This window comes from Pantherophis guttatus, chromosome 3, assembly GCF_059756535.1.
Source record: "Pantherophis guttatus breed Tessera chromosome 3, ASM5975653v1, whole genome shotgun sequence".
Taxonomy (NCBI): domain Eukaryota; kingdom Metazoa; phylum Chordata; class Lepidosauria; order Squamata; family Colubridae; genus Pantherophis; species Pantherophis guttatus.
The window spans coordinates 106,415,636-106,443,422 of NC_142065.1; the positions used below are offsets into that span (position 1 = coordinate 106,415,636).

Genomic DNA, 27,787 nt, shown 5'->3' on the forward strand with positions numbered 1-27,787 from the left:
TTTTTGGTAGTGATCTTGCCAGCCCTCAGATTGCTGATCAATAATTTATTTTAAACAATTATTTATGTTTCATGTAATGATAAGTTAGAAATAGGAAAAAATAAAACTGAATTAGAGTTTATTCTTCCTTTTGGTTTTGTGTGAATAAGAGAGAGACATACATGAAACTAATATGGAAGAAAGGAAAAAATGCAAATACGTATTTTGGTTGTATACAATGTGAATAAATTTTGTACATTTGATAATCTGTAGAGATATTAAAAGAGCAGTTTTAAGGACCTTCTATGTAAGATGGGTGGAAATTGTTCTTATTATAATAAGAATATTATAATTGTTCTTATTATAATATAGGTAATGTGGATTGGGACATACTCCATGAAATGTGATTCATTTTTAACTGCATAGTTTCATAAAATTAATTAGTAACATAGTAAGTCACACTGAACAACTGAAGTTGTTAAAATATAAACGAGTTAACATCTGCTGTAAGTAGACTATTGTATACAATAAAATTGTAGATTTTAATTCGTGTTTCCCCGAAAATAAGGCCCTGTCTTATATTTTTTGAACCCTGAAATAAATGCTTGGACTTATTTTCGGGGAGGTCTTATCATTTTGGTGCGCATGGAGCACCATCTTGCCATCTTACCTGATTTCTAGCTCTTTCTCCCTGACCCTAACCAGAGGAAATGGCAGGGACCGGCTGCACATGTGGTTAAATATTTTCAGGGAGGGGCTTATTTTTGGGGGGAGGGGCTTATTTTTTGGGGGGAGGGGCTTATTTTAGCACATGCGCTCAAAAGCCCAATTGGGCTTATTATCCGGGAAAGTCTTATTCTCAGGAAAACGGTATTTTATCATTGCAGGAAGAAAGATCCAGACTTCCTCTTCTGTCATCTACCACAGAGGAACGGAGATGCGCTGATGTATAATGTATACTTGTAGCTCACCTTAGAATATGTTTATGAGAAACTGAAAATAAATGTTTTTTTCGCAATTCTTAATTGTTATGTGCAACATATTTTATACGGTATATATGTTCACTTTCTATTTCCATTACATATATGAGATCCACACACCACATCTATTCAATACAAACTAGTTTATTTGTAATTTCTATTAAAGAATTGCAATTAGCAGTGTTTGTGCTAATTCTTGGTTCGTTCCTTCCTTGCCACATTAGCTACTTTCTTTGGCCCTATACAATAATAACATAAAATTTAGATGATTCATATTTGGTTTGAACCACTATCTTTTACATTTCCTAAACAAATTAACTAAAACTAGGTCTTTCTTTCTTTATCCCAGCGGGAATACTCTTTATTGCCTGGATTGAACATCTACAGCAATAAATTGGGAGTTGCACATGTGTGTGCTCATCTTGGAATGCATGATTTTAATATGCACAAATATGCTTGTCTACACCCCTGACTCTTTTCCTAAAGAGGAACTTTAAAGTAACATCCTCTTTACACTGACATCACAGAGAATTAATGGAAAACAAATTCATGTAATTCTCATGATCATGAAATGTATCTACCTGAAGAAATTTTCGTAATGAAGAAAATTATCAAGCAAACATCTACAATTCATTTTATGTTTTTCATTCTTCACGGAACTGCCAGGTTTCCAGGCGTCCAGAAAATATTAGGATGCAGCTGGACCAGGATTTAAATTTAAGGATGCGTTCCCATCAGGTAAACCATCTAGCATGTGAGGAATCTTTTGAGTGTGGATTAAATAATTCACGTAATAAGAGGGGAAGAAGCCCAGTGTGAGTGATGGGGTAGTGGGGATGGGGGTAGGGAGTAGGCTGATATGGAAATCTATTCCTGACTTGTGATGTATTTTGGCTTCTCTAGATTGTTCACAAAAAACCCGAAAGACTGGAAATAGATCTGAAGAGAGCGAGGAACCAGAGTTACGTGTAAATCATGGCATATGTCATACCTTTATGTGGTGCACAAACATTTAGGTATCCTCTACAGAATGACTTCTGAAAAGAGTTTAGTAACAATTTGCTGTTTATTATCTTGAGGGATTATCTGCCCTCAAGTCTTTTAATACTCACCTAGTTTATTTAGTGGTTACATATCATGAGATAATCATAGCTTCATAAAACAGAAGCACTTCTTCAAATCTTTGCTTAATCCTATTAAGTTCATACATTAAACACGACATTCATAATTACTACATTGGCAATTGGACTGACCATTTTATCAAACAAGTGTTGAAAAGTATATTCTAGTAAACCTTGGAAAATAAGATGGGAATAGCAACAGTTGAATTTGGTTTTTAAACAACCTCTCATAATGACTGACAATTGTATTAATACTCTTGTTATCTCATGTTCCCTCATAAACAAGGTACTGCCTTAATCACTGAGAGAGCAACTTGTTGAAATATGTGGACAGTTAGGTATTTGTGAGAAGTAAGAACTTTCCCCATATCCTACATCCATAACTTTACTTTGCTTCTGAAAATCGTTTTGAATTTGTTTGTGCCTTTCATGGAACATATTTAGAAAAAAAGAAAAATAAATGGCCAAAGCATTATTTCTTGTGCATTGACGTACATGTAAAAACATGGCGCATGAATGCACATACACACACACACATGAAGGTATTTTTAATGTGTTTTAATTGAAGAAAAAGATTGATAATTCAAGTAAAAAAGCTCATTCTTTTTACTAAGGGAGCTAATTTCTCTCCGATCTTAATCATTTGCAGAAAGACAATGGAAATGTCAAAACTGCTGACATTCAGGCTTCCGGTTGGCACCGCAGGCGTCGTGGATGGTCTCCTTAGACCGCCAACCCTGTGATATCGTAAAAGCCGCTTTGACAGCGCTAATTGGCTGTCTGGCGGCTGAAAAACCTCTCCATCTGGAGAAGAAGGAGAGGAGAGCCGGTCGGTGTGAGTAGAGCTCCCCGAAAGTCCTCTGGAATAACTCAGGAGGCTTGGAGGGTGAGAGCTCCCCAGCCAGCCCACTAAAAAGCTCCGGATCCGAGGCAACTCTGTTTCAAGCAGAGCCAGACGCCGCGACCGATCCTGCTGTCAAAAGTGAGTTTGATTGATTACAAGCGCAGACAGAGCGGAAACAGGAGAACAAGCTTTAAAATAACAGTGCTTAACTCCGGACTAACTTTGTTTCTAATTGAAGTTCTTTGAGCTGGAGGCTGAAGATGGCGACTTTGTTATGAAAGTGAAAGTCAGAAACGGAAGTGCTTATTGAGAACTTTGCACTGTGAGAGTGGATTGAAGCTGCTGAGAACTGTGCGCTTGTGGAGAAAAGACTATTTGCTTGATAAATTAGAGACTATAAATTACAAGCTTTTGAAAATTGTTTTGTGGTTTTGAAAGGAAAAGGAAAAAAGATCCCTTAAAAAAAAAGGCTTCTAAACAAGTTAAGCCAGGAGTTGCCAGAGGAGGAGGAGGAGGTTCTCCAGTAGTGTCTGTAGTGACACAGAAAGCGCAACTTCCGGCTGATTCACAGAGTCAGGAGGCTGCTTTTAATGACCTCAAAGAATTTATGAAAGAAGCTATGAATAATCAAGCTGCATCTATGAATAATCTAACAGTAATTGTGGAAGGGAAGTTAAAGAAATTTGAGGAAGATATAAAGTCAATTAAAGAAGTTGTTGCAGCAAAGCATGATGAAATAAGAGATGATATTGTTTATGCAGTCTCAGGATTGTCAAAACTTGTTATTCAGATGGATGAGAGTGGAAGAAATCAATGAAGCCAACTTGAATTTGGAGAACAGAGTAGGAGATATTATGACTAAAACAGAGAAGGTTGATGATGAACTGGTAATGTTACAATATAGATCTATGGAATTTGCCTTGAGATTGAGAGGCCTGAAAGAAAATAGTAAGGAAAATCTAAAGGACATTTGTGCTGAAGCTATTGTGGAGATAATTGAAGAAAGACCAGAAGATGTGGCAAGTCGGATTGATAAAATCTACAGGGTTAATTCCTGGATGGCAAGACAAAAGACAGCTGCCAAGAGATGTGGTGATTTACTTCACAACCAGGAGGATCAGAAATGACATCTTACAAGCTTCTTACAAGAATAAGGTTCAGGTGGCTGGGCAAGAAGTGGTGGTTTTGAAAGAGATCCCTCCAAAAATGTTGAGAAGTAGAAAGGACTTTGGCTTTTGGGTAAATGAACTGAGAAATCAACAAGTGTCATACAGATGGGACATTCCAACTGGTCTAATAGTGACTTATGGTGGAGAAAGATCCCGGTTGAATACAGTTTGGAAGGCAAAAGATTTTTATGTTAATGTTTTAAAGGCTGGATACCCACCCTCACCGGGGGGGAGGGGTTAGAAAGAAAATGGAGATACCACAACAAGAAAAAGATGGTAAGCAGATATAAACTTATGCGGAAGTTGCAGCTGGAGGAATCACCATGGAAGAGGATCTGGATCTTGGGGGCCCACCCCCAATTCTGGAACCACCTAAGAAGGGAGAGCCAAAAGAACAACGACTGACCAGATCAATTTATAAATTTCAAGAACAACAAAAAATGCAACAATCTCAAGATCTATCTCAAGAAGTTCGAAAAACACAAGCCGTGGGGGGGGGGCTAGGCCGAAGAGTAAGGTGGAGGAGGATGTTCAGCTGATGCTCATGAGGCTTCATAAGGCTAAAGATGGCAATTAAATTCTTATCTTGGAATGTTAATGGCCTAAATTCACCACAAAAAAGAAAGAAAGTATTTCATTATTTGAAACAATTTAACAATGATGTTATTTGCCTGCAAGAAACACATATTAGACTATTAGATCAAAAATATTTGATAAATTTAAGATTAGGCACACACACTTTGTGGCATCAGCATCAGAGAAGAAAAATGGGTTAGTTATATATGTAAAGAAAGGATTATCAGCTAATTTAATTGAGGCAGATGATCAAGGGAGATATATTGCAATTGAACTATTAACACAGACTGGAAAAATGCTTTTAATTGGAATATATGCCCCTAATCAGTAACAAGACAAGTTTTATAAATTTTTACATACTAAAATAATACAATGGGATTATAAATCTTTTATATTAATGGGTGACTGGAATGGAGCAATAGACACACAGAAAGATAAAAAAAGTTTATCAAAGATCTCAACAACTGCAAAATTACCAAAATCCTTTTTTGATATGATGGAAGATATAGAATTGAGAGATATTTGGAGAGAACGTAACGTGGAGGAAAGAAACTTTACTTTTTTTCCTGGTAGACATCAATCCTTCTCCAGGATTGATTTTATACTAACTACAAATGATTTTATTTCCAGTGTGAAGAAGACGAAGATATGTCCAAGAACTCTAACTGATCATAGTCCGGTTTGGGTGGAATTTGAACAGGAGAGGGGAGAAAGGAGGTCCTGGAGGTTAAATGAAAACTTATTTAGATATGAAGATAATGTGAAAGAGCTTAAAAAACAAATGAAAGAATTTTTTGCTATTAATATGCATAAGGGTACTTCTGTGGAAATGGTTTGGGATGCTAGTAAGGCTTATATGAGGGGGTACGTTAATACATATGAATAATAAACATAGATTAAAACAACAAAAGAAGCGGAAAGAGATAGAGGAAGAAATAAAAAAGAAAGAACAATTACTCATACTCAATCCAGGAGATAAGAAAGTGAAAGAAACAATAAATATACTACGAGTGTAATTTAATATGTTAATGGCTGATCAGGTGGCAACTAGTTTACAATATGCTAAACATAATACATTCTGTAATGCCAATAAACCAGGTAGGTGGTTGGCCTATATGCTGAGGAAAAAACAGAAATCACGAGTCATTGGTAAGATAGAATTTAGAGGTAAGGAAGTTTACCAATAGGATATGATCAAAAAGGCTTTTTTAGAATTTTATACGAAGTTATATGCTAGTGACTCAATACAAGGTACAGATATAGATAGATACTTAAAGGAAGAGAATTTTCCTGAATTAACATGAGAACAGAGGGAAGGATTGAATCAGCCAATAACTTCTGAGGAGATTATTGCTGCAATTAAGCAGTTAAAAACAGGGAAAGCTCCGGGAACAGATGGATTAACAGCTGTTTATTATAAGAATCTACAGTCTGAAATGGTAGAACCGCTTAGAGCTCTATTTTGTAAAATTCAATTAGGGGGAGGAGTTCCACCCTCTTGGAGAACAGCTTTTGTTTCACTGATCCCAAAAGAAGATCAAAATTGTACCAAACCTGAAAATTTTAGGCCAATTTCACTTTTGAATGCTGATTATAAAGCTTTTGCTAAGATATTAGCGAATAGACTAATGCCAGTTATGCAACCAAACAATTCATAAAGATCAATCAGGTTTTATAAAAGGGAGGTAAATGAAATATAATGTTAGACAAATTATAAACTTATTGGAATATTTGGAGAAAAACAACCAGGTCCCTGCAGCGTTCATATTTTTGGATGCAGAGAAAGCATTTGATTGATTGAATTGGCAATTTTTGTTTAAGATAATAGAAAAAATGCATTTTGGAGAGTATTTTACACACTCAATTAGAGCAATATATCAGGAACAAACAGCACAAATAATAGTTAATGGAGGCCTAACAGATGTTTTTAAAATTGAGAAAGGTACAAGGCAGGGTTGTCCCTTGTCGCCATTGTTGTTTATTTTAACTTTAGAAGTTTTGTTGAACAAGTTACGTGACTCTGATAAAATTAAAGGAATTGTAATTAGACAGCAGGATTATAGATTAAGAGTGTTTGCATATGACCTGGTTGTTACTTTATCTCAACCTATAGAAGCGGCTCCATATATGTTGGACATAATAGGTCAATATGGTAAAGTATCTAGATTTAAAGTAAATCAACACAAGACAAAGATGATAATTAAAAATATGTCCATATCTCAAAGAGAAGATTTAGGGAGAATAACGGGGTTTGAAATAGTTAAAAAGGTTAAGTATTTAGGAGTATATATTGCAGCCTCAAATACGAAATTGTTTAAAAACAATTATGAAGTTCTTTGGCAAAAAGTGCAGAAAGAAATGAAAAACTGGAAAAAGCTACAACTATCATTACTGGGAAGGATTGCAGTAATAAAAATGAATGTATTACCTAGGTTTTTATTTTTGTTTCAAATGATACCAGTGCTTAAGAAAGACGCAAACTTGATGGAATGGCAGAAAGGGGTTAATACTTTTTTTTTTTAAATAGTTTTTATTGAATATAAATATTAAAAAAGACATACGTAACATATACACAACTAACATTTATACAACATATACACAAAAAGAATATAATTTCTTCTTAAGCATTTTTTCAGAGTGACGTTCTACACTTCTACTTATAATATATTCCTTCACCTTTCTGTAATCTAATAATATTTTTATTACATATATATGTATCAATCAGTAATATATCCCCTATATTTTTTGTATATTTCTAATTTTTAACCAATTATACCAATTATTCCATATTTTATAATAGTCTGATTCTTCTTTTTCTTGTAATTCTTTGGTTAACCTATCCATTTCAGTGCATTCTAAAATTTTCCCTATTACTTCTGTTTCACTTGGTATTTTTTCTTGTTTCCAATTTCTTGCGTAGGTTATTCTTGCAGCAGTTAATATATGAATTGTAAGATATTTGATATCCTTAGGGTATGATTTGTTAAATACTCCTAATAAAAATGTTTCTGGTTCTTTTTCAATCTGTGTTTTTGTTATTTGTTCCAACCATTTTTTGATGTTAGACCAAAATTTCTTTGCTGCCGGGCACGTCCACCATAAATGATAGAAAGTCCCTTGTGCTTTTTTGCACTTCCAACAAATTGGGCTATTTTTAGGTTGTATTTTTGCCAATCTGGTTGAAGACATATGCCACCGATAAAACATTTTCAGTTGATTTTCCTTGTACGCCGTTGCTTTCGTTAACTTTAGGTTTACCTGCCAGAACTTTTCCCATTTTTCCAAAGGTATTGTGTGTTTGATATTTTGAGCCCACTTAATCATCGTTTCTTTGACTGTCTCTTCTTCCAATTTATAGCGTAGGAGAAATTTATAAATTCTACTAATTAATTTATTTTCTGAATCTAATATAGTTTTATCTATTTCTTGTTTTTGATTATAAATTTCATATGTTTTTATATGCTCTCTATATTTGGATTGTATTTGAGTGTAAGTCCACCAGTCTATTCCTCTGTGTAAATCTATCTCCAATTGTTGTTTTGTCTTTAGTTTGCCTTGATAGTCAATTATATCTTTATATCTAATTATTTTTGTCTTATCTGTTAAATTTGGGTGTCTAATTGATTCAGCCGGTGCTAGGGGTTAATACTTTTATTTGGGGTGGGAAGAAACCAAGAGTGAAATTGAAAATTATACAGGATGTATGTGAGAGAGGAGGTCTTAAAATGCCTAATTTAAGATTGTACTATGAAGCAGCTGTTTTATCTCAAATTAGCAATTGGTTTAACTTAACTGAAAAAAAAATGTTAAATATAGAAGGTTATGATTTGTTATATGGATGGCATGCTTATCTGTTATATGAAAAAAAAGTGGATAAAGTGTTTAAGGGTCATATACTTAGAAATGCGTTGCTGAGGGTTTGGAAAAAGTATCAATATAAGCTAAATTATAAAATACCCATATGGGCAAATCCCAGACATGCAATAGAAAATATAAGTATAGAGCAAAAAACAGAGGTGATTACTTATAAAGAGCTTCTTTTTTTGGAAAGGGGTAAACTGCAATTGAAATCTTTAGATGTATTAAAAGAAGAAGGGATAATTTATACTTGGTTTCAGTATGGTCAGCTTCAAGCTAGATGGAGGGAAGACCAAAAAAATTGGTGTTATGCAAAATGAGGAAAATCTGATGAAACAGATTAGAGATCAAAGTCAGATGCATATTAAAAGGTTGTATAATGCTTTATTGGAAATAGATTCAGAAACAGAATTGGTTAAGGATTGTATGATAAAATGGGCACAAAATTTTCAGGAACCAGTGATGATGGAAACATGGGAAAAGATTTGGGTTAGAAATGTTAAATTTATGCAAGCACAAAATTTGAGAGAGAATTTTTATAAAATGTTTTATAGATGGCATTTAGATCCTAAGAAATTATCATGTATGTACTCGAATTTGCAAGCTAAATGTTGGAGATGTGAATGTGATGATGCTACCTATTATCATATATGGTGGACTTGTAAGAAAATCAAGGCATTTTGGATAAAAATTTGGTAGGTGATGCAGAACATTCTGAAAAAAAGGTTGAAATTTACTCCTCAATTGTACTTATTGGGCATAACGACGGATTATACAGTATTAGAGACTAAATTGATTTTGAACTTCATATCAGCAGCCAGACTGTTGGTAGCGCAATACTGGAAGAAGGACTCTTTGCCTACTATTATTTATTTATTTATTTATTTATTTATTACATGTATTTATATGCCGCCATTCTCCCGAAGGACTCAAGGTGGCGAACACAAGTTAAGAAACAAGTACAATAAAATCATAATTTAATCCAAATAATTAATTAGTAGTAAATAATAAAGCCCGGAATCAGTCTCAGCCTATTTGTTTGAAAAGCCAAGTCTTCAAGTCCCGACGGAAGGAGTGGAGATCAGGAGCTGTCCGGAGCTCAGTAGGTAATTCATTCCAGAGGGTTGGAGCACCCACAGAGAACGCCCTACCCTTGGGCACAGCAAGGTGACATTGGCTCGCCGTCGGAACCCTGAGGAGAGCGGCCCTATATGAGCGAACAGGACGGTGAGAGGCAGGCAGGAGAAGGTCATGCAAATATCCTGGACCTAAGTCATGAAGGGCCTTATAGATGAGGACTAGCACCTTGAAGCAGACCCGGAGAACCACTGGTAACCAGTGCAGCTCACGCAGGAGGGGTGTTATATGGGACTAACGAGGGGCTCCCATAACAACCCGTGCAGCTGCATTCCGGATCAGCTGGAGTCTCCGGGTGCATCTCAGGGGCAGGCCCATGTAGAGGGAATTGCAATAATCCAAGCGGGAAGTAACCAGGGCATGACTGACTGTGCGAAGGTCATCTTGGTCCAGGAAAGGGCACAACTGGCGCACCAGGCGAACCTGTGCGAAGGCCCCCCTGGTCACGGCCGTTAGATGGTCTTCTAGGGATAGCCGAGCATCAAGGAGGACACCCAAATTGCGAGCCCTATCAACGGGTGCAAGTTTTTCCCCATCTATCAAAAGTGATGGAGCCTCTGAAACCCGAGATGCTGGCATCCACAGCCACTCAGTCTTAGAGGGATTGAGTTTGAGTCTGTTTCTGCCCATCCAGGCTCGTACCTCCTCCAGGCAACGGGACATCATGGAAAGGGCATCTCTGGGATGGTCTGAGGTGGAGATGTATAATTGGGTATCATCAGCATATTGATGATATCTTACCCCAAAGCCACGAATGATCTCACCCAGTGGCTTCATATAGATGTTAAAGAGCAGGGGGGAGAGAACCGACCCCTGAGGCACCCCACAATTAAGGGGCCTTGGGGTGGATCTCTGCCCTCCCGCCCATACAAACTGAAAGCGACCCGAGAAGTAGGAGGAAAACCACCGTAAAACAGTGCCTCCCACCCCTAATCCCACAAGTCGCTGCAGTAGGATATCATGGTTGATAGTATCAAAAACCACTGAGAGGTCAAGTAGGACCAGGATGGAGGAACAACCCCCATCCCGAGCCCGCCAGAGATCATTCACCAGAGTGACCAATGCCATTTCCGTGCTGTGATCGTGTCAGAAGCCTGATTGGTACGGGTCAAGGTATTCCGTTTCCTCCAGGAATTGTGAGAGCTGTTGAGCCACTACAGTCTCAACAACCTTCGCGATGAAGCGAAGGTTGGAGACAGGACGATAGTTATTAAGTGAGTCTGGATCCAGGGAAGGCTTCTTGAGGAGAAGTCGAACCACCGCCTCCTTAAGAGAAGCGGGGAAGTCCCCCTCTCTCAACGAAGCGTTGACAATTGCCTGGATCCAGTCTCTAGTCACCTCTCTGGCAGCCGAAATCAACCAGGAGGGACAAGGGTCCAATAAGCAAGTGGAGGAACTAGGTCTGCCCACAATCCTGTCCACTTCCTTGACAGAAACAGGGTCAAACTCAATCCAGATATTATTCTTAAGACCCACCCTAGTCTCCCGATTGGATTCTGCCCAATCAGAGAGTACTATTGAAGAGTGGATACTGAAAGTAACGAATTTGGCAGAAATGGCGAAAATTTCAGCATATTTGAAGGACTATACACAAGAAAGATACGTATTGGAATGGAGAAGGTGGATTGATTATATTCAAAATAAGTATCAGACAAGAAAATATCAAATAGCTTATGAATGAATGCTAAGTACTAGAAGTATTATGTTATCTATAGTGGAGTTAAGACTTTGGGGGGGATCTAGTAGTCTAAGGATAGATAGTTTAACTTAGCTTATGATTGTTAAATGAAATACCTTGTATTTTGCTCTGGGAAGTCTGGGGGGGGAAGGGTGGGTTGAGGGGAGGGAAAGGGTGGGGGGAATACTGGGGGGGAGAATTTTTTTTCTTTTTGTAAAACTTTTCAATAAAAAACAAAAACTGCTGACATTAAAAGAGGAGCTGGAATTAAAAATTCAGGAGCTTCTAAATAAAAATCTCCAACTGGCTAAAAAAAAACAGGAACTTTGCGAAGAGTATGAAGAAAAGCTGAGCTTGTGAGAAAATTTTAGATAGCAACCCTGACTTTCTCTTCCTTTCTCAGCTATTTCAATTAGTTTTAATGTTAAACAAGTATTATGATTCAAATAAAAAAACCTAAGGGGGCTAATTTCACTCTGCTCGTGATATTTTACAGGAAGAAGAGTTCAGATGAGCCTGGGCAGCTGGACAAACTTAGACAACAGAATAAGAAACTCAGCTGCAAGGTTCAAAAATACACTAAAGAAAAAACAAAGTTCCTATGAGACAATAATAATCTTAAAGAAGAGCTTTATAGGTGACAAATATTTAGACTTTTTCTTGACTTTTTCTTTCAAATTCAAATATATTTATTAGCGCCCGCAGGGTAGATATACTGGATGAAAGAAATATTCCATTCTTTCATATGTATGTATAGGTGAATAAGAGAAGAGCAATAGGTATAATGGAATGCAAAAATAATTAAGAATGTAGGTATGCTTAGTAATTCAAGTAAAAAATGAAGAGGGCTAATATCTCTTGTCCTCATAATTTACAGAAAGAGAGCAGTGATGTCGAAACTAACATTAGAAAACAAAGAGCTCCAAATGAAGACGGAGATCCTGACATTCAAAAATATTGAGTTGACCGACGAGAAAGAGGAGCTCTGCCGAGAGTACGAAGAAAGACTGTGGAGGTGAGAAATTTTTAGATAGCCACTATGAACTTCCTGTTCCAGAATTTCACATTAGGTTCCCCTTATCTTAGAAAGCTTGGGAAAACCTGAACATCTCCTTACTTCAGAAAGAAATTAATGAATTATGGCTCATTATACTTTTACATGTACAAATCTAGGAGTTAATCTCATGGAAGTGAATGGGAAGATATGTATAGGAGAGATCTTTTAACCTCCAACCCCCGCTGCCCAACAATATTCATACACTTCTACACGCTTTAGACACAAGAGTGAGAGTTTCCTGACATCAAAGCAGTTCCCATCCTTTTTAAATTAAGAATGCTTTGTTGTTGGTCCAGATTCACATCTAACCTGGTTTTTCTAGAGAGACATAACTGAGGAAGGGCCGCTGCCCCTTAATGATGGACAGAGACCAGATGGAGCAGAGACCCAGCAGCAGAGAGAGCAAAGGAGGCTCTGTGAGTCTCTGCCAAACAAGGGCAGACATTACAGAAGACAAGACAGAAGCTCAAGACAAAACGAAGCCTCAAATCAATTTGACATATCAATTAAATAAGAAATGGCTTAAAGCTTCGGTAGACAGCCTCAAAATCAGAACATCTAAGGAACCTGGGCAAAATATACTGAGGTGGCTTCAGCAATCGCTGAAAATCCTGAAAGAGGATTCCTCTGAACTGTACCCCCTGCCAGAATGGCTTAAAGCATCCACCACCAACCTCCCGAAGGAATGTGCTGAGGCATCCAGGGGGGATGTGAATGGTTGGCTAGAAACATCGATAAATCATCTCCAAGAAGAAGGGCCAGAAACCTGTGATTTAGATGTGCAGGGATGGCTTGAAGCATCTATTATAGGCATTCAACATCTACAAAAATCCAAGTCGAGCCAGAAAAAAGGGATAGCTGGAAAAATCAATAGAGAACCTCAAGTAGCAATGTCCTGAAGGATCTCTGGTGAATATATTAGAATGGCTTCAAGGATCCTTAGAAAGCCTGTCACTTTCTGGAGAACCTAGACCAGTTCTTGAAAAATGGCTTCGACAATCCTTTAAAAACCTGCAAGACGAAGGTCCTAAAGTATCTAAACAAGATGCCAAAAAATGACTTGAAATATCTATAAAGAATCTTGAGGGGGAAGAACACCTAGATGCTCAGTAACGGTTCCCAGCAGCAAAAGAGCGATCATTGGACTTGATGGTGTGGGAGTATGAAGGGAGTTCCAGAAAAATTGCAGACTGCAGGAACCCTTTCAGCAGGTCGAAAAAGGTTCCCCACCCATTTGCACTACTCAGGTGACTCTGAGGACCAAGCGAACCTCCAAGTGGCCTCAACAACTCTCTAAAAGAATACAAATGACTAGCTGTCTGCAAGGAATATCAATCCTTCCATTCCCACCATCCAAACAGACCTGAAGAACCTTCTTGGTTGAGAAGTGAAATGACTTCTAAGACTTGGTGCTTTTCTCTATTTAATTTGCCTTCGGCACGTTGCTATCACGTGACGTTCCATGACATTTTTTACCTTTGGGGAGCTGGTGTGGGCATGGCCTGTGCATGGGGCATACGGCCTGAAGGCCGCCAGTTTGACATCCCTGTTCTACAGGTACTTAATAAAGCCTGAAATCTCCTCGTTAACTGGTTTGTTTGTTGTGTTTGGATTCTCAAAGAGCCATTTATCTGGCCCCTGGGCCATTCCTGATACTTTGCGAAAAACACAGACAGACAGACACGTAAACATATCTGATTTATCATATCAGATTTATTTACTTTGAATAACATGTAAATTAACAATCAAACAAAGGAGCCACCTAAACAAATTTCCTATTCAGATGCAATTGTGCCAAGAGGCCAAGATCCCTTGCAAATTAGGCTCCCACCAGAAATCAACTGTATCCATAAGGTATCTGGGGGAGACCACCAATATGGGTCTGGCCTTGCATAGGGCCCAATCTCTAAAAGGGGAACTTTCACTCAAATCGTGGTTATTCGCACCTGATCATCTCATTTACAATCCCTCTGCATGGAGTGTGAAGGGAGGCACACGCCGCACAGATGCGTTTTAAAAGTCAGACAACTTTGCCCGAGACTTCTCATGTGTTCAGGGACTAAACCTCCCCAACCATGAGTTTGACAGCGATCTAACGAAAAACCTTCCAGCTCTTCAAGATCGACTTTAATAGCACCCCCATGGAAGAAGCCGAGAGCAAAAGTAGTGGCAGCGAGGGCGACAGGCGCGTGTCCCTTCACGGTCCCCACCCGGATCACAGTCAGGGCTTCGCTGCTTCTTTTCCTCAGAGGCACGGTGTCTGCCTCCCTTCACACTCCTCGCTGAGGGATTGTAGATGAGATGATCTGGTGTGAATAACCAAGATTTGAGTGAAATTCCCCTTTTAGAGATTGAGGTGATCTGGTGTGGACAGAACTGGTTGCTGTGGGATATGTGGCCATGAGTTGAGGGCAGGGATAGGTGGGATGGCAGCAATCATTTGGGTGCCCTTGGGGGCTTTCAGAGGCTTTCACAGGTAACGATGTCAGATTGTCTGACTGAAGCTGGGTTTTAAAGAGCAGTTGGGTTTATTGCCGCTATACCTGCCTCCATACTATATGGCATCATTTCCCCTTCAGCTGCTAAACTCCATTGCTGGTTTAGTGGTAGAATCCTTGAGGCTGGTTGCCTTCGAGGACTTCTGTCTCCTCTGGAGTGCTGTTGAGTCTGCGACAGTCAGAAATTCATATTCACCATGAATCAGTTACAAGGAGCTGAGAGCCCACTACGTACGAGCAATCGCAAAGTAAATCTGGTTTTGATCCTGGGGAAGTTGCAATAGGATCTAGGTGCTGAGTACATTACTATCTGTTGCATAAAATAATCTACTCCCTTAAGAAAAACCAAAGCATTTGGAGACTGCAACAAAGCCACTTTATAAGCATCAAGAAAATGTAGAGGTCATTCAATGAAAAAAAGATTATGCAGTAAAGGTGACGATGTAAAAGCTGTCACATGACGACAACATGAATAATTAATTTATGACCCAGGGATGAAATGGCAAAAATTTGACAACATGGTTTTTGATGGAAAGACCAGGTCCACATGTGAAGGTCCAATTAAACTGATTTAATGCTAAACAGTCGTATGTGTCAACTCACAAAGGTCCCGTCGGAACGCTGAAACTATGCACAGAATCTTCTCAACTAACAATTAGCACTTGCTTGGAGTTAGACAATAGACAACAGAATTCAGGGTTGGACTTACAGCTTGAGCAGACTACTCTGGCACTGCATAAGAGTGAACGTATGTGTCTGTTATTCAGGGACAGTTGCATAAGTGTTCCTTTTATACATCAGCAAATTTTAACATTCCCTGCTTGTATGTGCCTTGCCTTCCCCCATTTCCCAATAGGAAGCCTGAACCAATAGCGCGCATGCAGGAGCGCACCTCTGCACAACCCACAGTTGGAATTTGGGAGGTGTTTGTGTCAGCCTGTATTGCTTCATGTTCAGGAGCTCATGGTACCGGAGAGTTTTTGTTCCTCTTTCCCTCCATCCATTAACCGTGTGAGATAAAGGGATGAGAAAGTGTGATGAAGTCACCCAGGAACATCCATGGTTGGACTTGAACCGGGAGGCTCCTTGTTCCTCATCTAATACCTTGACTGCTACATCACAACTTTGGTGGTTTACTTACATTTTTCCTTGTGGAACCATTCTAAAATTTCTTAGACTTAGCTTAGGATCTCCAAGGAGAGCCAATGTTCTTCTGAAGCTGCCTACAGCTTAACTGTCTTTTTCAGACCCAATGGGGTTGATAAAGTGGGGGCTTTGATGTCCACAGTTGGGAGGAAAAATTGACGGCTGTCAATTGTCTAATCTCTCCCTTCACTTTAGAAAGTTCTCCTGATGTCCAGCTGAAAACCTTCCATCTTTTGATTCTGTCTTCTGAAACACCAGAGGCAAAATGGACTCTCTCTCAGGTTCTTCTGGAGACAGTAATTCCCTTTCCCTTTAAAATTCTTTTTACAAGACTAATCAGTAACTCTCTCAACATGTCCTCATGCTAGAGTTAAAAGGCCTCCCCACAGACAAGAGAGGAGACAGGACGACCCTCCCTCAGCCACCTTGCCCACTGCTGAACTGTTCCAAGAATCGAGAGAGTCACATAAATCTGTTCCACCCTTGACATGGGCAATCTGCCACTTGAGAAAATTAACCAGTGTTGTGTTCCTGGCACAGATGTGTCCCAAGGATTTCTCCACAGGCAAAATAGGATGGTAAAGTTGGATGGTAATTCACCAGAGGGATGAAACAAAGCAGACACATGCTAGAAATTGAGAAATGATTAGGGTTTTTGGAATCATTTGTGAGTGGTCATTTAGTAGATGAACACTTGTTGAAACACTTGGGGAAAGGAGGTCTTGGAGGCTAAACGAGAACTTATTTAGATATGAAGATAATCTCTTTGAGCTTAAAAAACAATTGAAAGAATTTTTTATTAATAATATGAATAAAGGAACCTCGATGGAGATGGTATGGGATGCGTGTAAGGCATATATGAGGGGAACATTAATTTTTTTGAATAATAAATATAGATTAAAACAACAAAATAGACGAAAAGAGATAGAGGAGGAAATTAAAAAGAAAGAACAACTGCTTATAAATAACCCGGGAGATAAAAAGGCAAAAGATATGATTAATATTTTAAGAGAGCAATTTAATATGTTAATGGCTGGGCAAGTAGCAACTAGCATACAATATGCCAGACATAATACATTTTGTAATGCTAATAAACCTGGGAGATGGTTGGCTTATACGATGAGGAAAAAACAGAAATCACGTGTCATAGATAAGATAGAATTTAGAGGTAAAGAGATTTATCAACAGAATTTAATAAAAAAGGCTTTTTTGGAGTTTTATACAAAGTTATATGCTAAAGACTTAATTCAAGATGGTGATATTGATAGATATTTAAAGATGGAGATTCCTGAATTAACGTTGGAGCAGAGAGAGAGATTGAATCAGCCAATAACTTCTGAGGAAATAGTTGAGGCAATCAAACAATTAAAAATAGGTAAAGCTCCGGGAACAGATGGATTAACAGCTGTTTTTTATAAACATCTACAATCTGAAATGTTAGAACCACTTAAAATTTTATTTAATAAAATACAACTAGGAGGAGGAGTACCACCTTCTTGGAAAACAGCCTTTGTTTCACTAATCCCAAAGGAGGATCATAATTCCATTAAACCTGAGAATTTTAGGCCAATCTCACTCTTGAATACTGATTATAAGATTTTTGCTAAAATATTAGCTAATAGATTAATGCCAGTTATGCAACAAATAATTCACAATGATCAATCAGGGTTTATAAAAGGGAGACAAATGAGATATAATGTTAGACAAATCGTAGATTTACTGGAATACTTGGAAAAAAATAATCAAGTCCCTGCAGCGTTTATATTTTTGGATGCAGAGAAGGCATTTGATCGTTTGAACTGGCAATTTTTGTTTAAAATAATAGAGAAAATGCACTTTGGGGAATATTTTATACAATCAATTAGAGCGATATATCAGCAGCAAACAGCACAAATCATAGTTAATGGAGGTTTAACAGAGGCTTTTAAAATTGAGAAAGGAACAAGGCAGGGGTGTCCTCTGTCTCCATTATTATTTATTTTGACTTTGGAGATATTATTGAATAAGATACGTGACTCAGAAAAAGTGAAGGGTATTGTAATTAGACAACAAGACTATAGATTAAGAGCTTTCGCAGATGACCTGGTTATTACCTTATCCCAACCTATAGAGTCGGCTCCACATATATTGAATTTAATCAATCAATATGGGAAAGTATCAGGATTTAAAGTTAATCCATATAAGACAAAGATGATAGTTAAAAATATGACTATACTGGAAAGAGATAAATTAGTAAGATTGACAGACTTTGAAATAGTTAAAAAGGTTAAATACTTAGGGGTATATATAGCAGCTTCAAATGCAAAATTATATAAAAACAATTATGAGGTACTTTGGCAGAAGGTACAGAAGGATATGGAAAATTGGAAAAAACTACAGTTGTCTTTATTGGGAAGAATTGCAGCAATTAAAATGAATGTTTTACCTAGATTCTTATTTTTATTTCAAATGATACCTGTGCTTAAGAAAGACGAAAATCTAAAAGTATGGCAGAAAGGTGTTAATACTTTTATTTGGGCTGGGAAAAAAACCAGAATAAAAATGAAAATTATACAAGATATACGTGAAAGAGGGGGTCTTAAAATGCCTAATTTAAGATTGTATTATGAAGCAGCGGTGTTATCACATATTAGTGATTGGTTTAATCTAACTGAGGGTAGAGTTCTGAATGTAGAAGGTTATGATTTGTTATATGGATGGCATGCTTATTTGTTATATGATAAAAAAGTGGATAAAGTATTCAAGGTTCATATATTAAGAAATGCTTTGTTAAGGATTTGGAAAAAATATCAGTATAAGTTAAATTACAAGATACCTGTATGGGCAAATCCTAGACATGCAATAGAAAATATAAGTATAGAACAAAAACAGGAGGTGATTACTTATAAAGAGCTTCTTACTATGGAAAGGGGGGTAATGTACTTGAAATCTCTAGATACGTTGAGAGAAGAAGGTATAATTTATACATGGTTTCAGTATGGTCAGCTTCAAGCTAGATGGAAGGAAGATCAAAAAACTGGCTTTGTGCAAAATGAGGAGAATTTGGTAAAACAAATTAGAGATCAAAAACAAATGCATATTAAAAGGTTGTATAATGTTTTATTAGAAATAGATTCCGAGACGGAATTGGTTAAAGACTGTATGATTAAATGGGCACAAAACTTTCAGGAACCAATAATGATGGAGACTTGGGAAAAAATTTGGATTAGAAATGTGAAATTTACACAAGCACAAAATTTAAGAGAAAACTTTTACAAAATGTTTTATAGATGGCATTTAGATCCCAAAAAGTTATCATGTATGTATCCTAATGTGCAAGCTAAATGTTGGAGATGTGACTGTGATGACGCAACTTATTATCATATATGGTGGACTTGTAGAAAAATCAAAGCATTTTGGATAAAGATTTGGTGGGTGATGCAGAATATTCTTAAAAAGAAACTGAAATTTACTCCACAGTTGTTTTTATTGGGTATAACCACAGATTGTACAGTTGTAGAGACTAAATTGATTTTGAACTTGATAACAGCAGCAAGATTGTTGGTTGCACAACATTGGAAGAAGGATTTTTTGCCTACTATTGATGATTGGATATTGAAAGTAACTAATTTAGCTGAAATGGCTAAAATTTCAGCATTTTTGAAGGATCACACACAAGAAAGATATATACAGGACTGGAGAAGATGGATTGATTATATACAAAATAAGTATCAGACCAAAAAATATCAAATAGCTTACGAATGATGTTTTTTTTTCTTATTATTTGTACAAGTGCTATATAAGTGATATTAGAAATATTATGTTTAAGAAATAGGATTTCATATATGGGGGGTTAAGGGAATTTTTCTTTTAGGGGTGTTAGCATAATTGGTTATGCAATTTAGCTTACTGTTAAAGCTTAATAGAAATACCTTGTGTTCTGCTCTGGGAAGTCGGGGAAGGGGAGGGGGGGTGGGGGTTGTGGGGAAATTGTATTTGTTGTAAAACTCTTTCAATAAAAAAAAAAAAAAAAAAAAGATAGTCATTGTTGCAGAAAGGACCCCACCCCCTGAGATGGTTTCGTGCCCTGTAATGGTTCCACTCCATCGCACTCCAGAAGCAAAGGGCATTTGCTATAATGTACATAGTAGAAGCGCCCCTAAAGTCAAGCCTGATAAACAGCCAAGCATTTTTGAGGTATTCTAGTTGTTCCGAAATTAGTAAAAAGCGAAAGAATGTTTCAATGGCATTGTAGCCCAAGCTCCAATACCACACGATAGTGGACAGCCATTGATTGATTTGAGCACTAGGGGCCATAGAAGGGGATATCTGCTATCTGCCATGACACTGTGGGGCATACAATTTGCACCTCTAGCAACTTTCATAGCTAGATAAAAGATTAAGACATAGTAGACCATATCATGAAACACTGATTGTGATGACTTTGACTGCTACATATATATATATCCAGGATCCCAATCCTTGTGCTGAGGTGTTGAGGAGTTGAGGTGCTGAGTTGTGGAGGAGCTGAGGTGCTGAATTGCGGAGGAGTTGAGGTGCTGAAGTGCTGAGGAGCTGAGGTGCGGAAGTGCTGAGGAGCTGAAGTGCGGAGGTGCTGAAGTGCTGAAGGGCTGAGGTGTTGAGGAGCTAAGTGCTGAGGTACTGAAGAACTGAAGTGCGGAGGTGCTGAAGTGCTGAGGTGCTAAAGTGGGAGGAGCTGAGGATCCTGGTAAGGACACACCTCCGGAAGGATGACCCAGGGTGTCATAGGTCACACTTCGAGAGAAACCACTGAGATATTATCACCCCATAGCACCAAGACTTGATGACATGTTTGCTTGGCACCTTGTAAAATTTTGTTGCTAATCCCCATTTTAAATAGAATACCCAGAAGACCTCTGCTATTGGGCCCAGAGGGGGGTGTTCCTCTGACTGAATTGTGCCCACCAGGCTTCCGGGTGCTGCACCAGCCAAGGGCCCAGGGTAGGGGAGGGGTGGTGGCGGTGGTTATTAGGGAGGTCCTTAGTCCGCGGGAGGTCACTGCTCCTAAGATTGACGGGTGTGAGGCCCTCCTCATGAGGTGGGGCCCGTATGGTCAGTTGGGCTTGTTGATTGCATACCTGTCTCCCAGCTGCGTATCAACAGCCCTGCCTGGGCTACTCGATGCCCTCTCGCGGCTGGTGGTGGAGTTTCCCAGACTTATTGTTCTGGGGGACTTCAATCTGCCATCCCTGGGTGCAGCATTGGGGGTGGCTCGGCAGTTCATGGCTTCCATGGCAATGATGGACCTGACTCAGATTATTCAGGGCCCGACTCATGGGGGGAGGCAAACGCCCGATCTTGTTTTTGTCTCGGAGCAGTGGCGAGTGGAGCTCGGTGAGGGATCGCCTTCGATTTATCCCCTGTCATAGACCGACCACTATCTCCTTCGGCTAGGCTTCCGTTACGCCGCCCCTCCTCGCTGGGAGGCGGAATCAACTATCTGGTTCCGCCCCAGGTGCCTGATGGACCCTGAGAGGTTGCAGGCGGAGTTTGGGATGATCCCTCGCTCTCTCTCCCATGCCCCGGCCATGACCCTGGTGTAGGCCTGGGAAGAGGCTGCTGCCGGGGCTCTGGACCGGGTTGTTGCTTTGCAGCCTCTGACTCGTCGCAGACCCTGGTTGGCTCCCTGGTTTACTGAGGAGCTCCGGGGGATGAAGTGGCGTAGACGAGGCCTAGAGAGCTGTTGGAGAGCCAGTAGTTCCGAATCTGACCGATTTCAGTTAAGGTTGGCTACCCAGGCCTACCTGGTGGAGTTGGTGGCGGCAAAGCGCCGCTACTTCACCAATGTGATCGCATCCGCAGAGAATCGTCTGGCTGCCCTGTTCAGGATGTCCCACTCCCTCTTAAATCAGAGGTTGAAGGAAGACCCTTTACAGGGATGAGCCGAGGAGTTTGGTCAGCACCTGTCAGACAAAATCGCTCAGATTCGGGACGGCCTGGACTCTGACTGGACAGAGTCAGACGGGGGTGAGACAGCAGATCTTGTGCTTTGGGAAGAGTTTGACTCTGTTACCCCAGAGGAAGTGGACAGGATCATGGGGAAGCTGAGTGCGGCCTCATGTGTGTTGGACCCGTGTCTCTCCTGGCTGGTTTATTCAGCCCGGGAGGTGACACGAGGCTGGATGCAGGTGGTGATAGTGGCTTCTTTGAGGGAGGGTAACTTCCCGACCACCTGGAAGGAGGCGGTGGTGAGGCCCCTCCCAAGAAGCCGGCCTTGGGTCCAGCTGTTTTAAGTCATTTTTGTCCAGTCTCCAACCTCCGCTTTTTAGTGAAGGTTGTCGAGAATGTGGCGGCACGTCAGCTTCCGCTGGTTCTGGATGAAGCGGATTACCTTGACCCGTACCAATTGGGTTTCAGGCCCAGGTACAGCATGGAGACAGCATTGGTCACGCTGGTGGATGATCTCTGGAGGCCCGGGACAGAGGTTATTCCTCTGTTCTGGTCCTATTGGATCTTTTGGTGGCATTTGATACCATCGACCACAGTATCCTCAAGGGGTTGGGAATGGGGGGCACTGTTTTATGGTGGTTCTCCTACCTCTCGGGTGGAACGCAAGCGGTGTTGACAAGGGGGCAGAGATCAATCTCGAGGCCCCTCACTTGTGGGGTGCCCCAGGGGTCGGTCCTCTCGCACCTCCTGTTCAACATCTATATGAAGCCGCTAGGGGTGATCATCCGTGGTTTTGGGGTTAGGTATCATCAGTATGCTGATGATACTCAGCTCTTTATTTCCACCCCGAACCAACCCAGAGATGCCCTCGATGTGATGGCCCAGTGCCTGGAAGTGGTACGGGTCTGGATGGGTAGAAACAGACTGTAACTCAACCCGGCCAAGACCGAGTGGCTGTGGGTACCGGCATCTCGGTTCAGGGGAGAAGTGCCATTGCTGATTATAGGGGGTGAAGTTTTGCCCCCCTGTAGACAGGGTGCGCAACTTGGGTGTCCTCCTGGATTCACGGTTGAGCTTAGAAGATCATATAACGACCGTGACCAGGGGGGCATTCGCCCAGATACATCTGGTGTGCCAGTTGCGTCCCTACTTGGACCGAGATGCCCTACGCACAGTTACTCATGCGCTGGTCACCTCACGGACTGACTACTGCAACACTCTCTACATGGGGCTGCCCTTGAGGACCATTCAGAGGCTTCAGCTGGTGCAAAATGCAGCTGCAGGGGTTGTGATGGGAGAATCCCGATACTCCCATGTTACACCCCTCCTGCTCGGCTTGCATTGCAGTGAGATTCAAGGTGCTGGTGATGACCTATAAAGCCCTACATGGCTTAGGCCCAGATTATTTGGTGGACCACCTACAACCAGCAACGATATCCCATCACCCGGTTCGCGCCCATAGAGAGGGCCTGTTCAGGGTGCCGTCGGCTAGACAGTGCCAGTTGGCGGCCCCCAGGGATAGAGCCTTCTCGGTGGGTGCGCCCACCCTCTGGAATCAACTTCCCTTGGAGCTCCGATTAGCGCCTGACCTTCGCACCTTCCGTCGTGAATTAAAAACTTGGCTTTTTAAATCGCTTGACCTGGTCTGAGGGGGGGTTTTAAGGGTTAAATTTTAATTTTTTTAGATTTTAGATTTTATTTTATTTATTATTTATTTATTTATTTATTATATTTCTATACCGCCTTTCTCCCGTAGGACTCAAGGCGGTGTACAGTCAAGAAAAATATAGACACACAAACATCATAAAATTGCTAATTAAAATTGTTACTTAGTTTGGTCAATTAAATAAAACCCAGAATTAGATAACATTTAAAAAATCATTCGCATGTTTGTATGTTTAGCCCTGCCTGTTGGAACATCAGGGTCTTGAGGGCACGGTGGAAAGCACGGAGATCAGGGATATTCCGTATCTCCGGGGGCAGTTCATTCCAAAGGGTTGGAGCCCCCACAGAGAAGGCCCTCCCCCTGGGAGTCGCCAGTCGACATAATTTGACTGACGGTACCCTGAGTAGTCCCTCCCTGTGAGAACGAACTGGTCGGTGGGAGGCTATTGGTGGCAAAAGACGGTCTCATAGGTACCCAGGTCCTAAGCCATGGAGCGCTTTAAAGGTGATAACTAACACCTTGAATCGCACCCGGAAGACCACCGGGAGCCAGTGCAGCTCGCGTAGGAGAGGTGTTACATGGGCGTAACAAGCTGCGCCCATAATCACCTATGGCTATGTTCTGGACCAGTTGGAGCCTCCGGGTGCTTTTCAAGGGGAGCCCCATGTAGAGAGCATTACAGTAGTCCATACGGGAGGTAACTAGGGCATGAGTGACCGTGCGCAAGGCGTCCCGATCCAGAAAGGGTCGCAACTGGCGGATCAGGCGAACCTGATAAAAGGCACCCCTGGCCACGGCCGTCAAATGATCTTCTAAAGATAACCGTGAATCCAGGAGGACACCCAAGTTGCGGGCTCTCTCTGTGGGGAGCAAGATCTCATCCCCTATTGTCAGTGATGGTACCAGCTGACTATACCGGGACGCCGGAAGCCACAGCCACTCAGTCTTGGAGGGGTTGAGTCTGAGCTTGTTTCTCCCGATCCAGATCCGCACGGCCTCCAGGCAACGGGACATCACAGCAAGGGCATTAGTGGGGTGGTCTGGGGTGGAGATGTATAGCTGTGTGTCATCAGCATACTGATGAACACTCACCCCAAAACCACGGATGATCTCACCTAGTGGTTTTACATAAATGTTGAACAGAAGGGGTGAGAGGACTGACCCTTGCGGCACCCCACAAATAAGGTGCCTCGAGGTCGACCTCTGTCCCCCTGCCAACACAAACTGCGAACGGTCAGAGAGGAAGGAGGAGAACCACCGAAGCACGGTGCCCCCTATTCCTAACCCCTCCAGCTGGTGCAGTAAGATACCATTTTGTATTGTGGCTTGTGTTTTTATTATTGTGAGCCGCCCTGAGTCCATTGGGAGATAGGGCGGCATATAAGCCAAATAAAATAAATATATAAAATAAATAGTTGTTGGTGGCCACAATACAATGAGCTTGTTTTTCATATGAAGCTCTCATCACTATTGCAAATTTTATTGATGCAGTTGTGATCGCAATCAATCTCACAAAAAGTAGTACTGCCTAAACTGTGAGAAAGCAACTTGTTGGGCTACCTTTGCAGATTGGCATTTGGGGAAAAAGTGAACACTTTTCTCACGCACTAAATCAAAAATTTTACCTCTAGAAATTGTTAGCGTGTGTTGTGGTTTGAAAGAAAAAAAGTTCCTTAAATTAAAAGACTTTTCATGGGGAACATTATAACACGGCCAGTTATATAGATCATTCTAGATAGTTTAGTAAATCCATGGTTGTATCCCCTACATAGTAGGATTTACATTTTGAAAACAAAGTTAGTGTTGATGTTTCTTGTTATAATATGGAAAGTGAAAACTCCTGGAGAGGGATGGGCAACCAGGTGCTATCCAGGAAGATTGGACTGTGTTTCCCTCAGTTATTAGGGGAAGCAAAGGGAGTTGCCTTTTCAAGCACTTAGAGCCTGACTACCGAAGAGAATGTGAAGAGAATGCGTTTCAGCAGACGTTGAAGTCTGCGGGAGAAAACAAGAAGCTCCACCGCTCTTTGGAGACTAAACTGTTAGGCAGATGGGAGATGGCCTTTTCCTGCATCATTCCCAGAGTTTAAAAGGCACTCTTGAGGAAGCTGCATTTGGCTACAGCTCTGTCTTTATAAAATACAGAAGACACTTATTTTTAGTATGGTCTTTAGAGGCCAATGTTTTTATGGTTGGATTTTAATTTACCAATTACAATTTTCATTATTATGACTGTTCCTCTAAATCCTTTAGGACAGAAACATTATTTATTTGCTTAACTTTATATTTTAGTTGTGTTTAACAGTTGTCCTAAAACAGGGGTGTCAAACTCACGTCGTCACGGCGGCATCACGTGACATATCTGGACTTTTTTTCTCCTTCACTAAACCGGGTGTGGCTGTGGCCAGCATGTGACCCATCCAGCCCACGGGCTGGGAGCTTGACACAGCCCTGTCCTAAAGGATCAGATTAGAGGACCTGGAGGGCAAATATAATTTAAAAATGATGTGCTATTGTAGACATTGTGTCTCAAGATCTACATTCCAATTTTTGAAATAAAAATGTTAAAGCTATTCTGCATTCTCACCTATTACCTTACCTTCTAGTTTCCATCACTGATTTTGCGATGGAAAACCATTTGTTGAGAAGATTAAGAGAAACCATGAAACGTCTCCAAAAAGAGGTAAGAAAAAACATTTGTTCATAGGCTGTCGCAGTAAATGCTATTCTCAAGTGTGATAAAACGTATAGAAATTTGAATAGTTAGGTAGGTAGGTCGGTCGGTCGGTGGGTAGTAGGTGGGTAGGTAAGTAGGTCGGTCGGTCAGTCCCTGAGAATCAAACACAAACAAGTGGAAGGAAAGCAAAGAGAGAGACCCAGAGTCTCTATTGGGCAGCCAAATAAGTTGGATGAATGAATCAATGAACTTGCAGAGCTATCTTAGGTCATTGTAAGTATTGATTTAACATATTTAATAGGCCAAGTTGCTAATGGAGATTTTACATGACTTTTAGCAGGAGTACTTTTCGTTTTCTCTGCACTTAAAATGAAAGGGCTGTTTGGGGATATAGTAGAAGGACTCCCTATCTGTCCCATTCCTATTCCCAAGAATAGGAATGGGAATTTTTCAGGAGGAAGCAGGACTTTCTTTTTTGTTTTCCTTGAAAATGTTTAGATTCTCATCCAAGAAGCTGCTCCAGTTGTGGACGAACATCAAAATCTTCCAGGCCGGGGTGCAAACTTTAGATGACAGAAATACAGTTGGCACCGCAGATTTGAAGCTGAAACTATCTTTAACAACAACCCAAGTCACATAGAGCTGTTGTTAGAAAAATTAGTGACTTGAATCACTGTCAATTTGTTTGTTTTTTTAAATGGGGTATTTTGTCATGGCAGGAAGAAACATCCAGACTTCCTCTTCTGTCATCTACCACAGAAGAACGGAGACGTGCTGAGGTAATTGTTAATAATGCATGTGCAACATATTTTAGATAGTGTACATGTTCGCATTCTATTTCCATTACATATATGAGATACACACAGACACACCTATTCAATACAAACAAGTTTATTTGTAATTTCTAATAAAGAATGGCAATTATCAGAGTTTGTGCTAATTCTTGGTTTGTTCCTTCCTTGCCACATTAGCTACTTTCTTTGGCCCTATATAATAGTAACATAAAATTTAGATGATTCATATTTGGTTTGAACCACTGTCTTTTACATTTCCTAAACAAATTAACTAAAACTAGGTCTTTCTTTTTTTATCCCAGCGGGAATACTCTTTATTGCCTGGATTGAACATCTACAGCAATAAATTGGGAGTTGCACATGTGTGTGCTCATCTTGGAATGCATGATTTTAATATGCACAAATATGCTTGTCTACACCCCTGACTCTTTTCCTAAAGAGGAACTTTAAAGTAACATCCTCTTTACACTGACATCACAGAGAATTAATGGAAAACAAATTCATGTAATTCTTCTCATGATCATGAAATGTATCTCCTTGAAGAAATTTTCGTAATGAAGAAAATTATCAAGCAAACATCTACAATTCATTTTATGTTTTTCATTCTTCACGGAACTGCCAGGTTTCCAGGCGTCCAGAAAATATTAGGATGCAGCTGGACCAGGATTTAAATTTAAGGATGCGTTCCCATCAGGTAA

At 40.2% G+C, this 27,787-nt stretch overlaps 1 protein-coding gene across 2 annotated transcripts in view; it reads left to right on the forward strand.

Moving 5' to 3' along the window:
* The window catches only part of LOC117661179 (uncharacterized), a 42,791-nt gene that overhangs the window by 622 nt on the left and 14,382 nt on the right, over positions 1-27,787 (forward strand). The window contains exons 2-9 of one of the 2 annotated variants that reach the window (XM_087891128.1): positions 867-926; positions 1,626-1,697; positions 1,863-1,975; positions 12,220-12,357; positions 20,494-20,751; positions 26,225-26,301; positions 27,015-27,074; positions 27,712-27,783. The gene's annotated coding sequence lies outside the window, so the exon portion shown is untranslated. Of the gene's footprint in view, positions 1-866; positions 927-1,625; positions 1,698-1,862; positions 1,976-11,838; positions 11,980-12,219; positions 12,358-20,493; positions 20,752-26,224; positions 26,302-27,014; positions 27,075-27,711; positions 27,784-27,787 lie in introns of those variants that run through there. The other variant, XM_087891129.1, reaches the window with a different exon arrangement.